The following is a 15,888-nucleotide window of genomic DNA, read 5'->3' as shown; positions in this document are numbered from 1 at the left end:
TCCAAATTGCGTTTGGCACTTTGAATTGGTCTTTGTGGACATGGGACATTTAGTTATGCTAATAATATGTTTTCACCACAGTTGGTTAATTGCGAGTCAACAAGCTACATTTTCTTTCATTCATTGCAGGTCAATTGGGGCTTTCAAAGAGGGGAGAATGTACTTGAAAAATGGCCCTCCGTGAAACTTATTTGTTTACAGTTTATGCCATCCATATTGCATTAAATCCATTGTAAGTCGACTAAACAGGACCAACAAAGATCAGCACTATGTAAACAAACTTGACAATATGTTACAAGGAGTTGCTGAAAGTTGAGTATTTTACACAACTGCCCCACATTTAATGCTTTCACCGTTTGTATTCCGTTTGTGGTTGGGCGAGCATGGCATTCTCAGAGACATGATTAAGATTTTCATGAGGGTGATACAAGCTGACAGGACAAAAGTATTCTCTGAGATTTCAGCTGGTGCCCTAGTTATTCGATGTGAATTTTCAATTCATGCTGTCACGGAGGGAGACTGCTCCCTGTCTGTGTGGTGCCACCCCCTGGCAGAGGAGAGCAAGCTTGTCTGACAACATCAGGCGCCTGCAGGGATCTCCACACACACACACACACACACACACACACACACACACACACACACACACACACACACACACACACACACACACACACACTCTTAAGCAAGAACATGCAAGCTCACGCACACACACACACAGATACAGACACATTACCATGCTTTGCATTTTACCGGCATGGCATGAATCCAATTTTCTTCTTCTATGTTTTTCTTCCTCTCTCTCTACATTGCCCTCTCTGGCAGTGCAATCTTGCTTGGCCCAAACCATCTGCTCACAGTCTTAGGAGGAGGAGAGGGCCTCCAGGGTGGTGGCACCATCTCTCAGAGAGAACCATTAGTGGCTCCCCAGTGAGGTCCAGGCCTAAGACAGGTTTAAGCAGAATGGTAATAACTTTTTAACGATTTGCCTTCTAATAGGCTGGGTGGAATTTTTGCCATACTGCTTGCACCTACATATGTAAGATTGAGGCAGTTTGATACAGCAGGAAAATAATCCTGCAGCAACAGGAATGTGAATTATTTTGTGGATTATAAATAAATAAAAATGTAGGGGTTGATACATTTTCCGTAATGGAAAATCAAGTTTGAAATTTGAAATTATAAACTTCATAATCTTTTTTAAACTTCAAATAATCTACAATATGAACATTTCCTACAGGAGTGCTTGGGAGGAGGTATAGGGGTTGATCTTGGATTCAGTGATAGATGTCATTTCAGTCTTCAGCGAGTCAAAAAAACACTGAGTTCTCTGGTCCTCTGTTTTGATATCAAATCTGACCGCTGGGTCTCTAGAATATGGTCGGCCATCTTGGTCTGTGATTCACCTGTCTCCTTGTTTAGTGTGTTGTCAAAGACCCCCTTCCCTCCTCTCTCTCTTTCCCGCTCTTCAAACCGCTCAGACCAAAGCTATGGGAACAGAGAGACTGACTGCAGGATCATACTTGTCAGGGGCCAAGCCTGGCAGCACTGAGGGATCAAGAGAGAGAGGGTTCAAAGTGGGTATACAGGCTGGCATAGTGCCCCTTGACTAGTGTTGTGTTGGGGACGGAGCCGAAGGGACATTCATAACATGCCAATGTATCGACAAACACCTGTTGTTGTTGTTTATGCTGGTTTTGATTGGTTTTGATGGAATACGTATGTTGGTGTTCTTCTACGAGAATATAGAATACGTTTGCCCAGTCTCTCTTGTCTAGAATAACCTGTGGTATTCTTAAATGTTTCTGTTTATTATCTAATAGAGTTATTTCATGGCTTATTACATACTTATAACACATATTATGTCTGTTTTGTTTCCAGGTGATCCTGATTCTGACCAGTGTGTTACAGAGAGCACCCTGTGGAGGTAAATCAGTAGCCTTTCTTCATCTCTCCCTCTCTGTCTCTATCACTTCCTCTCTCCCTCCCTCTCTTTCCCTCCCTCCCCTGACACGTATTCAGATTCATCATAGTAACAATAGTGCAGTCTCTCTCCACCATCTTTCTCTTTTCTACTCTCTCTCCCCCTCCATATTTCTCTCTCCCTTCCCCCTTGTCTCTTTCTCTCTTCCTCACTGCTTTGTACAAGACTGCTGCATGCAAAGCAGCATTGCACTACTGAGCTTTGGGCATGGCGCCCCAGGTGAACGATGACTAGTCTCTACTCTTGTATAAACTGACTGCAAGTTTAACGTGATGTGGCGCCAGAGAAGATGGCTGCAATTGTACTATTATGTGTGTTTTTCGCATTATTTGTAATTTATTCTGTACATAATGTTTCTGCTACTGTCTCTTATGACCAAAAATAGTTTCTGGATAACAGTACAGCAATTACTCACCTCGTATTGGACGAAGATTTTTTTCTTCAACGAGTTGGACGTGAAGGAAATTCTACAGACACCCGACAAGGCCCAAATCCCTGTCATTCGCATGAGAAAGAGACGGCAATATCGTGGACGTAGGTCGGGGTGCCTTGTAAGGATCCGACAGCGAGCGAGAAAAACTGCCTCATCCATCCTATTAGCCAATGTTCAATCATTTGAAAATAAATTGGATGACCTAAGATTAAGGTTATCCTACCAACGGGACATTAAAAACTGTAATATTTTATGTTTCACCGAGTCGTGGCTGAACGACTACATGGATAACATACAGCTGGTGGGATATATGCTACATCGGCAGGATAGAAAAGCTGACTCCGGTAAGACAAGGTGTGGTGGTCTGTGTACATTTGTAAACAACAGCTGGTGCATAAAATCTAATACTAAGGAAGTCTTTAGGTTTTGCTCGTCTGAGGTAGAGTATCTCATCATAAGCTGTAGACCACACTATTTACCAAGAGAGTTTTCATCTATATTTTTCGTAGCTGTCTATTTACCACAACAAACCGATGCTTGCACTAAGATTGCGCTCAATGAGCTGTATAAGGCCATAAGTAAACAGGAAAACACTCATCCAGAGGCAGCACTCCTAGTGGCTGGGGACTTTAATGCAGGGAACTTAAATCCATTCTACCTAATTTCTACCAGCATGTTAAATGTGCAACCAGAGGGAAAAAAACTCTAGACCACCTTTACTCCACACACAGAGCTCTCCCTCGCCCTCCATTTGGCAAATCTGACCTTAACTCTATCCTCCTGATTCCTGCTTATAAGCATAAACTAAAGCAGGAAGCACCAGTGACTCGATTAATAAGGAAGTGGTCAGATGACGCAGATGCTAAAATACAGGACTGTTTTGCTAACACAGACTGGAATATGTTCCAGGATTCTTCCGATGGCATTGACGAGTACATCACATCAGTCAGTGGCTTCATCAATAAGTGCATCGATGATGTTGTCCCCACAGTGACCGTACGTACTCCAACAAGAAGCCATGAATTACAGGCAACATCCGCACTGAGCTAAAGGGTAGAGCTGCCGCTTTCAAGGAGCGAGACTCTAACCCGGACGCTTATAAGAAATCCCGCTATGCCCTCTGACGAACCATCAAACAGGCAAAGATTGAATCGTACTACACAGGCTCTGACGCTCGTCAGATATAGCAGGGCTTGAAAACTTTTACAGACTACAAAGGGAAGCACAGCCGCAAGCTGCCCTGTGACACAAGCCTACCAGACGAGCTAAATCACTTCTATGCAAGCAACACTAAAGCATGCATGAGAGCATAAGCTGTTCCGGATGACTATGTGATCACACTCTCCGTAGCCGATGTGAGTAAGACTTTTAAGCAGGTCAACATTCACAAGGCTGCAGGGCCAGACGGATTACCAGGACGTGTACTACGAGCATGCGATGACCAACTGGCAAGTGTCTTCACTGACATTTTCAACATGTCCCTGACTGAGTCTGTAATACCAACATGTTTCAAGCAGACCACCATAGTCCCTGTGCCCAAGAACACTAAGATAACCTTCCTAAATGACTACCGACCTGTAACACTCACGTCTGTAGCCATGAAGTGCTTTGAAAGGCTGGTCAGGGCTCACATCAACACCATTATCCTAGAAACCCTTGACCCACTCCAATTTGCATACCACCCCAACAGATGATGCAATTTATATTGCACTCCACACTGCCCTTTCCCACCTGAACAAGAGGAACACCTACGTGAGAATGCTATTCATTGACTACAGCTCAGCGTTCAACACCATAGTGCCCTCAAAGCTCATCACTAAGCTAAGGACCCTGGGACTGAACACCTCCCTCTGCAAGAGAGAGAGAGGGGGAGAGAGAGAGAGAGAAAGGGAGAGAGAGAGAGAGAGAGAGAGCGAGAGAGAGAGAGAGAGAGAGAGAGAGAGAGAGGGGAGAGAGAGAGAGAAAAAGAGAGAGAGAGAGAGAGAGAGAGAGAGAGAGAGAGAGAGAGAGAGGGAGAGAGCGAGAATGAACATACTTTCCTAATTTAATCTTTCGTGTTTTGTTATTCCAAGAGTTTAATGAAAACTATAAAACCCTTGCTTCTTTTCCATTTGTTTCAGTACAGTATTAATTGCTAATTAATTATTCAGTCTTAGCAAATAGGTACACAGGTAAAGAAACACAGAAGCATTTGATTTGCATTGTGTGATGATTTGCGTATAAAGCACCCAAGTGCGAAATTTCATTAGCATGTAATCAATGGGGAATTTGCTTTGGTGTACCCTTTTCAACTTTTGTGTTGGTGGCCAAAAAATGATCTCCCATACTGCAGATCCTAGCTCCTAAGGGCATTTATAGTATGCTTACTGAAGAAACAATCACAGCATGTATCTTGTCACTTAATCGCTCAGTCGGAAGGCTGGAGGGAATTCAGAAAAGTCATGTTTTCAGCTGTGTTACTGCAGCAGAGCAAGGTGAGGTAAATTTACAGCCTACAGATGCATGGTGTCATGTGCGACGTGAATGCGGTAGGCGAAGTCAAACGCAGGACACCGAGCTACTGGAAACGTACTTTACTAACAAAGTAACCAGAGTACAAAACAACCTCCAAACAGGGAGGAAAATAACCTGCACAATAAGCAACTGCCGAAATGACGAAAACAATCACACACAATGAAAGACAGAGGGTTATATAGGGAATACATTTTACATTTACGTCATTTAGCAGACGCTCTTATCCAGAGCGACTTACAGGAGCAAGTAGGGTTAAGTGCCTTGCTCAAGGGCACAGGCAGATTTTTCACCTAGTCGGCTCGGGGATTAGAACCAGCGACCTTTCGGTTACTGGCACTACGCTCTTAACCACTAAGCTACCTGCCACCCAATACAACATCATTGGGAACAGGTGTACACAATTAAGACCAAACAAGACAAACACCGAAAATACAGATCGGTAGCAGCTAGTACTCCGGGGACGACGAACGCCGAAGCCTGCCCGGCAAGGAGGAGGGGCAGCCTCGGCTGAATCCTTGACACATGGATGCCAGATGCTGAAAACTCTTAGAGATGAGCCTGCCTGTATGTATCCGACTTCTCACATCATATCCCTGACTCCACTCCAACTCAACAGGACCAGCATATCGTACATACAGAGGCTGCGAAAACACAACACACTCAATATAGCTAGATGGAAACGTAACTCATAGCATTTGACTGTTCAATTCAACATATCTTCTAGGAAACTTAAATTCTTCTCACACAACATTCTTGACTTAACTTCAACTCAACAGGACCAGTATTTTGTATAGAGGTTGTGAAAATACAACACTCTTAGTTAACATAACTGGCAAAATCCCCAACATAACCTTCTCAATGTAACAATTCATCAATGTATCTTCTTAATCAACGTATCTTCTAGGGAATGTATTTTCTGCTAGTCTTAGTCTCTCAGTTTCTCCAGGCCATTAACACACATTTTCACACCAAATGATCATGATGCGTTTGAGCTTAATTATTGTCATCTAATTGTCCTCATCCTTGCCTCGAGTGCAATAGCTCCCTCCGCCTGACAATGTAAGCATTCTCCTCACTCCTCTTCCATCTACATCCCCCTTTTAGACGCTTGATTGTGGTCTTAATGATGTGCTATATGGCAAAGTCATATGATGATAACTGACAGGAATTAGTGTTAATAAAAGTGACATTATGCAATATTATAATGATCTGAAATGGGACTGCACTGTACAAGTGGATCTCAAATGCAATGGATATCGAGGCTGGTAATTATTTAATGTTGTGATTTTTAGGTTAGACTAATTGTGTAACTGTGAAATTAAGTGTACTGTATAATATAACATACAGTATTTATTTGGCATTTGTATTGATGAGTCTTTGTTGTAGCAGTAATGTTATTGTCACACTTTTCTATGAACCGTATACTTTCCCAACTGAAATGTATCATGGTTCAAAGTTCAACACATTGTTACGCTCTCCTGCTGTGAATTAGTGGGTGTCCATTCACTCCTTAAATGGTCCTAGAAAGAAAGAAAACCTTTAAAATGACTGGATAGGCTGCAATCAGATAGGCTGCCATGTCGACTGAGAAAAAGATGGCTACGTGGAACTCAGAAGGCATCAGTGCCATGGTGAAGTGTATATACTTTTAGTAAAGCTATGGCTGACTAGACATGCAGGTCTTCTGAAGGTAACATCTGGTGAGATGGAGTGGAGGGGGTTCCCCTGCAGTCACACAGCGGCAGAGGGACAGCGAGAGAGAGAGAGAGAGAGAGAGAGAGAGAGAGAGAGAGAGAGAGAGAGAGACAAAGACAAGATACAGAGAGAAAGACAATAAATAGAAAGACAGAAAGACAAAGGTTGATCTGCCCCCCATCCCCCACTCCCAATGTGCCACCGTGGGGTCAGACAGGGGTGAGGAGTGACATCCTTTCCAATTACATCATTTTGCTGAGTGAGCTCATAGGTCAGTGCCTATAATAAGGCCTGTGTCGCGGAGAGAAGGTCTCTGACCTATTACAATTGGACTTGGACGTTACCTCAAAACGGCAGAGGCACTATAGACTTTCTATTGTAATCCAATACTTCCTCAAGTAGGAAGTCTCAGAAAAGGGCTATGACTGATATCTGATTTTGATAGTCTGACGGTTTAGGTTTTCAGATTGATTCTCAAATATTGTAGAATATCTATGTTTATCATATTTTGTTATTGTCACACCCTGGCTCTGGGGACTCTATATGTTGAGTCAGGGTGTGTAGATTCTATGTGTTTGTGTTCTATGTTTATTATCTAGTTCTTGTATTTCTATGTTGGCCAGAGTGGTTCTCAATCAGAGGCAACGAGTGTCAGCTGTTGCTGGTTGTCTCTGATTGGGAACCACATTTAGACAGGCTGTTTTCCCACAGTAGTTGTGGGATCTTGTTCCGTGTTGGTTGTGTTAGACCTAGGACGTCACGTTATCGTTTGTTGTTTTGTTTATTGTGTGCACTTAATAAAAATAAGTATGTACGAATATCACGCTGCGCCTTGGTCCTCCTCCTTCGACGATCGTGACAGAAGATCCCACCAAACAAGGACCAAGCAGCGTGTCCAGGAGCAGGCAGCCTGGACATGGGAGGAGATATTGAACGGGAAAGGGTCCTGGACTTGGGAGGAGATCCAGGCCGGGATGGATCGGCGTCCGTGGGAAGAGACGGTGGAGGCGCGCCGTAGAGAGGAGCAACGGCGTCAACAGTGTCGTCGTCGGACGGACGAGAGGCAACCCCCAAACATTTTTAGGGGGGGCACACGGCATGGGCGACGGGGCAGCAAGAGGCAGTTACAGGGCGTATTGGGAGGTTAGGTGAGGAGGCCACCAGGTTAAGGGGGCTATTGGTCCAGAGGGAGCAGGAGTTAGTGGTTCAGAGGGAGGAGCTACTGGAGGCGATAAGGGAGAAGGAGAGAGTAGAGGCACGGCGAGAGGAACTGTGTAGGCAGCTGAGGGAGCGGAGGGTTATGAAGAAACCCAGTCCCGCTCCTCACACCAAGCAAGTGGTGTGTGTCACCAGTCCGGTCCGGCCCGTTCCTGCTCCCCGCACTAAGTTGATGGTGCGCGTCGCCAGCCCGGCCCGGCCTGTTCCTGCTCCCCGCACCAAGCCTACGGTGCGTGTCGCCAGCCCGGCCCGGCCTGTTCCTGCCCCTCGCACCAAGCCTACGGTGCGCGTCGCCAGCCCGGCCCGGCCTGTGCCTGCTCCCCGCACCAAGTCAATGGTGCGCATCGTCAGCCCGGCTCGGCCTGTTCCTGCTCCCCGCACCAAGCCAATGGTGCGCGTTGCCAGCCCGGCCCGGCCTGTTCCTGCTCCCCGCACCAAGCTAATGGTGCGCGACGCCAGCCCGGCCCGGCCTGTTCCTGCCCCTCGCACCAATCCTATGGTGCGCGTTGCCAGCCCGGCCCGGCCTGTTCCTGCTCCCCGCACCAAGCTAATGGTGCGCGTCGCCAGCCCGGCCCGGCCTGTTCCTGCCCCTCGCACCAAGCCTACGGTGCGCGTCGCCAGCCCGGCCCGACCTGTTCCTGCCCCTCGCACCAAGCCTACGGTGCGCGTCGCCAGCCCGGCCCGGCCTGTTCCTGCTCCCCGCACCAAGTCAATGGTGCGCGTCGTCAGCCCGGCCCGGCCTGTTCCTGCTCCCCGCACCAAGCCAATGGTGCGCGTTGCCAGCCCGGCCCGGCCTGTTCCTGCTCCCCGCACCAAGCTAATGGTGCGCGTCGCCAGCCCGGCCCGGCCTGTTCCTGCCCCTCGCACCAATCCTATGGTGCGCGTTGCCAGCCCGGCCCGGCCTGTTCCTGCTCCCCGCACCAAGCTAATGGTGCGCGTCGCCAGCCCGGCCCGGCCTGTTCCTGCCCCTCGCACCAAGCCTACGGTGCGCGTCGCCAGCCCGGCCCGACCTGTTCCTGCCCCTCGCACCAAGCCTACGGTGCGCGTCGCCAGCCCGGCCCGGCCTGTTCCTGCTCCCCGCACCAAGTCAATGGTGCGCGTCGTCAGCCCGGCCCGGCCTGTTCCTGCTCCCCGCACCAAGCCAATGGTGCGCGTTGCCAGCCCGGCCCGGCCTGTTCCTGCTCCCCGCACCAAGCTAATGGTGCGCGTCGCCAGCCCGGCCCGGCCTGTTCCTGCCCCTCGCACCAATCCTACGGTGCGCGTCTCCAGCCCGGCCTGGCCTGTTCCTGCTCCCCGCACCAAGCCTATGGTGCGCGTTGCCAGCCCGGCCCGGCCCGGCCTGTTCCTGCTCCCCGCACCAAGCTAATGGTGCGCGTCGCCAGCCTGGCCCGGCCTGTTCCTGCCCCTCGCACCAAGCCTACGGTGCGCGTCGCCAGCCCGGCCCGGCCTGTTCCTGCTCCCCGCACCAAGCTTCGCGTCGCCAGCCCGGCCCGGCCTGTTCCTGCTCCCCGCACCAAGCCAGGGGTGCGCATCGTCAGCCCGGTTCGGCCCGTTCCTGCTCCACGCACCAAGCCAGGGGTGCGCATCGTCAGCCCGGTCCGGCCCGTTCCTGCTCCACACACCAAGCCAGGGGTGCGCGTCGTCAGTCCGGCACTTCCCATGCCTGGGTCACCGGTGCCTGGTCAGGTACCGGTCAGCTGCCCCACACCGGAGCCTAAGCAATCCGCTCCTACGATGTCCAGTCCAGCTCCAGCCAGCGGGGCCAGACCGGATCAGGGGCGCTACGGGGGGATTGTTGGAGGGTGGTGGTCAAGCCCGGAGCCGGAACCGCCTCCGAGGAGGAATACCCACCCAGCCCTCCCCTGTTTGGTTTATGTTTAGGCGCGGTCGCAGTCCGCGCCTTTGGGGGGGTGTACTGTCACACCCTGGCTCTGGGGACTCTATATGTTGAGCCAGGGTGTGTAGATTCTATGTGTTTGTGTTCTATGTTTATTATCTAGTTCTTGTATTTCTATGTTGGCCAGAGTGGTTCTCAATCAGAGGCAACGAGTGTCAGCTGTTGCTGGTTGTCTCTGATTGGGAACCACATTTAGACAGGCTGTTTTCCCACAGTAGTTGTGGGATCTTGTTCCGTGTTGGTTGTGTTAGACCTAGGACGTCACGTTATCGTTTGTTGTTTTGTTTATTGTGTGCACTTAATAAAAATAAGTATGTACGAATATCACGCTGCGCCTTGGTCCTCCTCCTTCGACGATCGTGACAGTTATCCTCAAGTCAGTATATTACAGTATATTCCATATCAGAGCCGCTCAATCTAGATTATTCATAAGCAAATGTCATCCTGGACTCGGCTCAAAATGAAGGATTTGCCAACATAGTCCTTTGCATCAACAGATAGGCATTAGTCCATGGCATTGTAAGGATTTGAGAAAATCACTTGATGTACAATATCTACATGTTCCGTTTTACAGTGAAACTGCTATGAAAAACTTTCTCATAGTTTTGCTCTCCATAAAGGGTGTCTAGTCATTTCGATGGGCACTCCTGCTCCCCTCCCATTTCCTGGGATCTGATACATTAATCACTCATTCTATTATTGAAGAGGTCATCTATGTAGCTCCTTTCTCACAATATTTAAATTTGTAATTAGATACTCTTGGGATTTCCCCTCATATCCTGAAGCACACTCTAATTTACTTCCTGTCATAACAGTAAATGGTTGGATTTCATCATCAGCTCTAACCGCCAGCAGGCTTATATTATGGGTTTTCAACACAATTGTGACTCAAGAGCAGCTCCCTTTTGAAGCCGCAGCTCTCGGTTTTGTTTGCAGTAATCAAGTTAAAATCTCATCAAGCCGCCACGTGTCAGTGATAAAGGCAAAATTATTTTCATCTTGAGCGCAAATGCTTAATTCATTGTTATTTTTTCGTGCGGCACAGAAGTTGTCATTCGATATGTATGACCCTCTGCCTCATTGATGTGATATTAGGTTTGTTTTGGGGTTTTATAACTCACTGGACTGGTCATGAATCCAAATTGGAAATATGGACTTAATCATTCGTCCAAGGATGTACAGGCCGGTCTGTACTAGTACAAATTGTATACTGACTAGTGCATACAGACTGTACTGTACATGTTGCCTCAGACATGATGATGCAATGTCTTGTAGTCTATCTGGCCTACAAGTCATGCTGTGTGTGGCCTTAGAAGTCTTGAGTACATCACTGGTTTTCTGACATAAATGACATAAATACTATAAAAAAAGGATACTTTCTGACACCCGTTTTGAGGGGTGCTGATTGGTTGCCTGTGGTTGCTAGCTGGTGATATGGGCCTCGGAGCGTGTGTTGTTTTTGATTTGCTTACCAATTGCCCCTACCGCACGATAGTGAACAGGGCTTAAATCCATTGATATTATGGATGGACTTTTGCCAACGCTGTGACAGTGTTCTGAGAGCATTCTGGGGACTGAGATAAGGTGACAGGGATGTGTCAAGAGAGACCAAGAAGACAGCCTCATTGCCAGACTTATCTAATTCCTCTGAACCTGGCATGGAAAACAACATTATCCATTTCAATGAAAAAGATTAGTCAGAATGTTACTTCTTCACTCTTCTCTTCCTGAAGTTTGGGGATGTTTTTTCTTGACTTCCTCCTTCAGATCAACTCAGCCCATCTCCTCATGCCTGAGTTATACGTTTCCACATGATTGGCTCTGAAACTACTTATAGAGAGGGAGAAGGAGGAAACTGATATAGGATGTAAGAGGTGGAATATGGCTTCCTCTCACTTCCACTCTCTCTGAGAGTTCTCCTTTTTATATATCTCTTTGGAGAGTTGCTGGAAACAACAAAACACATACCCTTTGAGGGGAACGCAGCAGGATGTATGGCAGAGAATATGTTTAATAGTACGCTATCAAACACCCTTTTTAGAAAGCAAGAGTGGAGACATCTTATATGTTTGCATTGCCTTTAATCCATCTTATTTAACCCCAGATCCCAGTCCGAAAAACAACCCTGGTTGCAGTTAAACAATTGCACGTGTGTGCCATTCATTCCACAATGCGATTTATACCCGACAGCGAGGTGGAAATTTAGTTTTGGATTCTGCATACAGATTATGATGCCCATCAGTCAACCAGAGTTATGGCTAGATACAGTGAGGGAAAAAAGTATTTGATGCCTGCTGATTTTGTATGTTTGCCCACTGACAAAGACATGATCAGTCTATAATTTTAATGGTAGGTTTATTTGAACACTGAGAGACAGAATAACAACAAAATTCCAAAAAAACGCATGTAAGAAATGTTATAAATTGATTTGCATTTTAATGAGGGAAATAAGTATTTGACCCCTCTGCAAAACATGATTTAGTACTTGGTGTCAAAACCCTTGTTGGCAATCACAGAGGTCAGACGTTTCTTGTAGTTGGCCACCAGGTTTGCACACCTCTCAGGAGGGATTTTGTCCCACTCCTCTTTGCAGATCTTCTCCAATTCATTAAGGTTTCGAGGCTGACGTTTGGCAACTCGAACCTTCAGCTCCCTTCACAGATTTTCTATGGGATTAAGGTCTGGAGACTGGCTAGGCCACTCCAGGACCTTAATGTGCTTCTTCTTGAGCCACTCCTTTGTTGCCTTGGCCGTGTGTTTTGGGTCATTGTCATGCTGGAATACCCATACACGACCCATTTTCAATGCCCTGGCTGAGGGAAGGAGGTTCTCACACAAGATTTGACGGTACATGGCCCCGTCCAACACCCTCAAAGCATAATGTTTCCACCACAAGATCCTCCCGTGTAGTTCTGGGCTGATTCCTCACTGTTCTCATGATCATTGCAACTCCACGAGGTGAGATCTTGCATGGAGCCCCAGGCCGAGGGAGATTGACAGTTCTTTTGTGTTTCTTCCATTTGCGAATAATCACACCAACTGTTGTCACCTTCTCACCAAGCTGCTTGGCGATGGTCTTGTAGCCCATTCCAGCTTTGTGTAGGTCTACAATCTTGTCCCTGACATCCTTGGAGAGCTCTTTGGTCTTGGCCATGGTGGAGAGTTTGGAATATGATTGATTGATTTCTTCTGTGGAGAGGTGTCTTTTATACAGGTAACAAGCTGAGATTAGGAGCACTCCCTTTAAGAGTGTGCTCCTAATCTCAGCTCGTTACCTGTATAAAAGACACCTGGGAGCCAGAAATCTTTCTGATTGAGAGGGGGTCAAATACTTATTTCCCTCATTAAAATGCAAATCAATTTATAAAATTTTTGACATGCGTTTTTCTGGATTTTTTGTTGTTATTCTGTCTCTCACTGTTCAAATAAACCTACCATTAAAATTATAGACTGATCATTTCTTTGTCAGTGGGCAAACGTACAAAATCAGCAGGGGATCAAATACTTTTTTCCCTCACTGTATGAATCAAGAGTTTGTTTGTGGCCTCTCATTCATTATGGCATGGCTTTAAAAAGCCTGGCAAGATTCCGTACAATCATCGTAAATGCTAAAGTGCACATGGAAAAAGGTACAAACCATTTATTTCCCTCACTTACTCTGAGTAACTCTATTTTTTTGTGATTTCTGAAATGTTTTGAAAGAGTGGCAGTCTTTAGAGAGGCGTAGAGATACTTCAGCAGCATCCAAGTAAAGTGAGGTGGATTATTGACTTACCCAAAATGCCAAGGGGCAGGTTAGAACAGATGATGTGTGAAGTCACACACCTTTTTCACATCACCCCCCAAGGCTTATTGTGAAGAGAAATGGGGCCTTGAACTCTTCCATCCACAAACGAAAAGCAGCAGGATTGGGGACAGTAGAGATATCCTGTAAATGGTCACAAAACAGTGTAAAACAGACTGATGTTTAAAACAATCTTGATGAAAAAAAGGAATTTAAAGAAGAAGTACAGGTAATTGTCAAAATAAAGGACACACTAGCATAAAGTGTCTTAGTAGGCCATTTGGACACCACGAGCCTCTAGAACAGCTTCAATGCACCTTGGCATAGATTCTACAAGTGTCTGGAACTCTGTTGGAGTGATGCGACACCATTGTTCCACGAGACGTTGTTGATGTTGGTGGGGAACGCTGTCTCAGGCGCCACTCCAGAATCTCCCATAAGTGTTCAATTGAGTTGAGATCTGGTGACTGAGACACACAACTCCTAAACCTAATTCTAACCCACACCTTAAACCTAATCCCTAAGCCTAAAATAGCCCTTTTCCTTGTGGGGAATGGCGAAATGCCCCCATTTGTCCAAATGTTCCTTATTTTATTATCCTTGTCCTCACAAGGATAGTAAAACCAAACACACACACACACACACACACACACACACACACACACATACACTCTTTAAACCCCCTATGCTCCTTTGAGACCCGTCTTTCACAGTCACTGAGATCTCTTCTTCTAGCCATGGTAGTCAAAATAATGACCCTAAGCATGATGGGATGTTAATTGGTTAATTAACTCAGGAACCACAACTGTGTGGAAGCACCTGCTTTCAATAGACTTTGTATCCATCATTTACTCAAGTGTTTCTATTATTTTGGCAGTTACCTGTACATCACATAAGAAAATGAAAAATGTAATTGAATCTACTGTATCGTCCTTTGTTTTCCATCTGCAACTAATTATTCTATTGAACGCTTTAATATACTGTCTACACCCCCAGGCCCAAACAGTTTATGGTCAGGATCCTTCCTCACTAGAGAGCTCACCTACATCCTCACGTCTGCTTAAAGTCCATTCCTCTGATCCTGAGGTTTCACTTATCATCAGTAACAACACTCATGAGCATGGCCTGTACCAGTTCACATTCATACCTTTCGTCCTCAATGCCATGTAGCCGGAAAATGCAATATCCTTAGCTACAGTATGTCATAGTCCAGCATCAGCCCCCCCAGTGCCTCGGCCTCAGCTTCCCCTAGCTCTAAATAATGAATGGGAATCAGTTGTGCTCGTGCCGTATCCGCCCGGCCAGAACAAAGATCCCACCTGAAGATTATACCCCAAAGCCTGCTGCTGTGCACTGACCCAAGCGTAACTCCACCAATTCACACACGACAACCACGATCCATTGTGAGGAAAGGGTAGAGTGTGTGTTAGGGTGTTGACAGGTCAGAAGAGTTTATGAGGTGACCACACGATGAGTCAACACCGTTGCATTTCAGGTCAGTGCTGATGCTTGGCAATGAGCGGAAAAAAGGCGGATGTTGCTGACTCGCTAGTGGATTAGTCTCGCTGTGACCTAAAAAGCTCTCTTCGCCCTCATGCAAAAAATAATCACTCCTGGTAGGGGAAACTTCAACTTTTATATGTTTATTTAAAGATTTATTCTGGAAAAGAGCTTTCTGGAATGTAGACAACAGGGGAGAACATGAGGTCAAACTAAGACGCTTGAAGATGCACAATCAGGAGTGAAAGAGGAGAATTGAACGTGACAGAGATAGTATGTGAGGTCACTTAAAAACATCCTCAAAATGTCAGCGTTTTTCCCGCTATAGTTCTTCAATGCAGTTCAAGAGTGCATTTGTGAATGAAAGCAGTGCCATGCCATGCTTAAAATGCCATGAAAGAATGACTTAGGTCCATAGTGAGATTTAAACTTTAATGTCTTGTAGTTGTTTTCCCCCATGTGTTCAGTAACTTGTCACAAATACCTTTTCTGGTGTTCACTCTTGGTTGTGAACGGAAGCATGTATTGATGTCATGAAGTCCATGCCTAAAGTGCCATGGAAGTACAGTGGGGAAAAAAAGTATTTAGTCAGCCACCAATTGTGCAAGTTCTCCCACTTAAAAAGATGAGAGAGGCCTGTAATTTTCATCATAGGTACATGTCAACTATGACAGACAAATTGAGGAAATAAAATCCAGAAAATCACATTGTAGGATTTTTTATGAATTTATTTGCAAATGATGGTGGAAAATAAGTATTTGGTCACCTACAAACAAGCAAGATTTCTGGCTCTCACAGACCTGTAACTTCTTCTTTAAGAGGCTCCTCTGTCCTCCACTCGTTACCTGTATTAATTGCACCTG

General features: G+C 46.3%; 1 pseudogene across 1 annotated transcript in view; it reads left to right on the top strand.

Moving 5' to 3' along the window:
• The window catches only part of LOC311130327 (VPS10 domain-containing receptor SorCS3-like), a 195,384-nt pseudogene that overhangs the window by 91,214 nt on the left and 88,282 nt on the right, over positions 1–15,888 (top strand). The window contains exon 2 of the transcript in view: positions 1,882–1,935. The product of the transcript in view is annotated as a VPS10 domain-containing receptor SorCS3-like (transcript). The remainder of the gene's footprint in view (positions 1–1,881; positions 1,936–15,888) is intronic.

This window comes from Coregonus lavaretus (genome assembly GCF_964263955.1).
Source record: "Coregonus lavaretus genome assembly, chromosome: 6".
NCBI classification, from domain to species: Eukaryota; Metazoa; Chordata; class Actinopteri; order Salmoniformes; family Salmonidae; genus Coregonus; species Coregonus lavaretus.
This window is presented reverse-complemented; position numbering and strand designations above follow the sequence as displayed.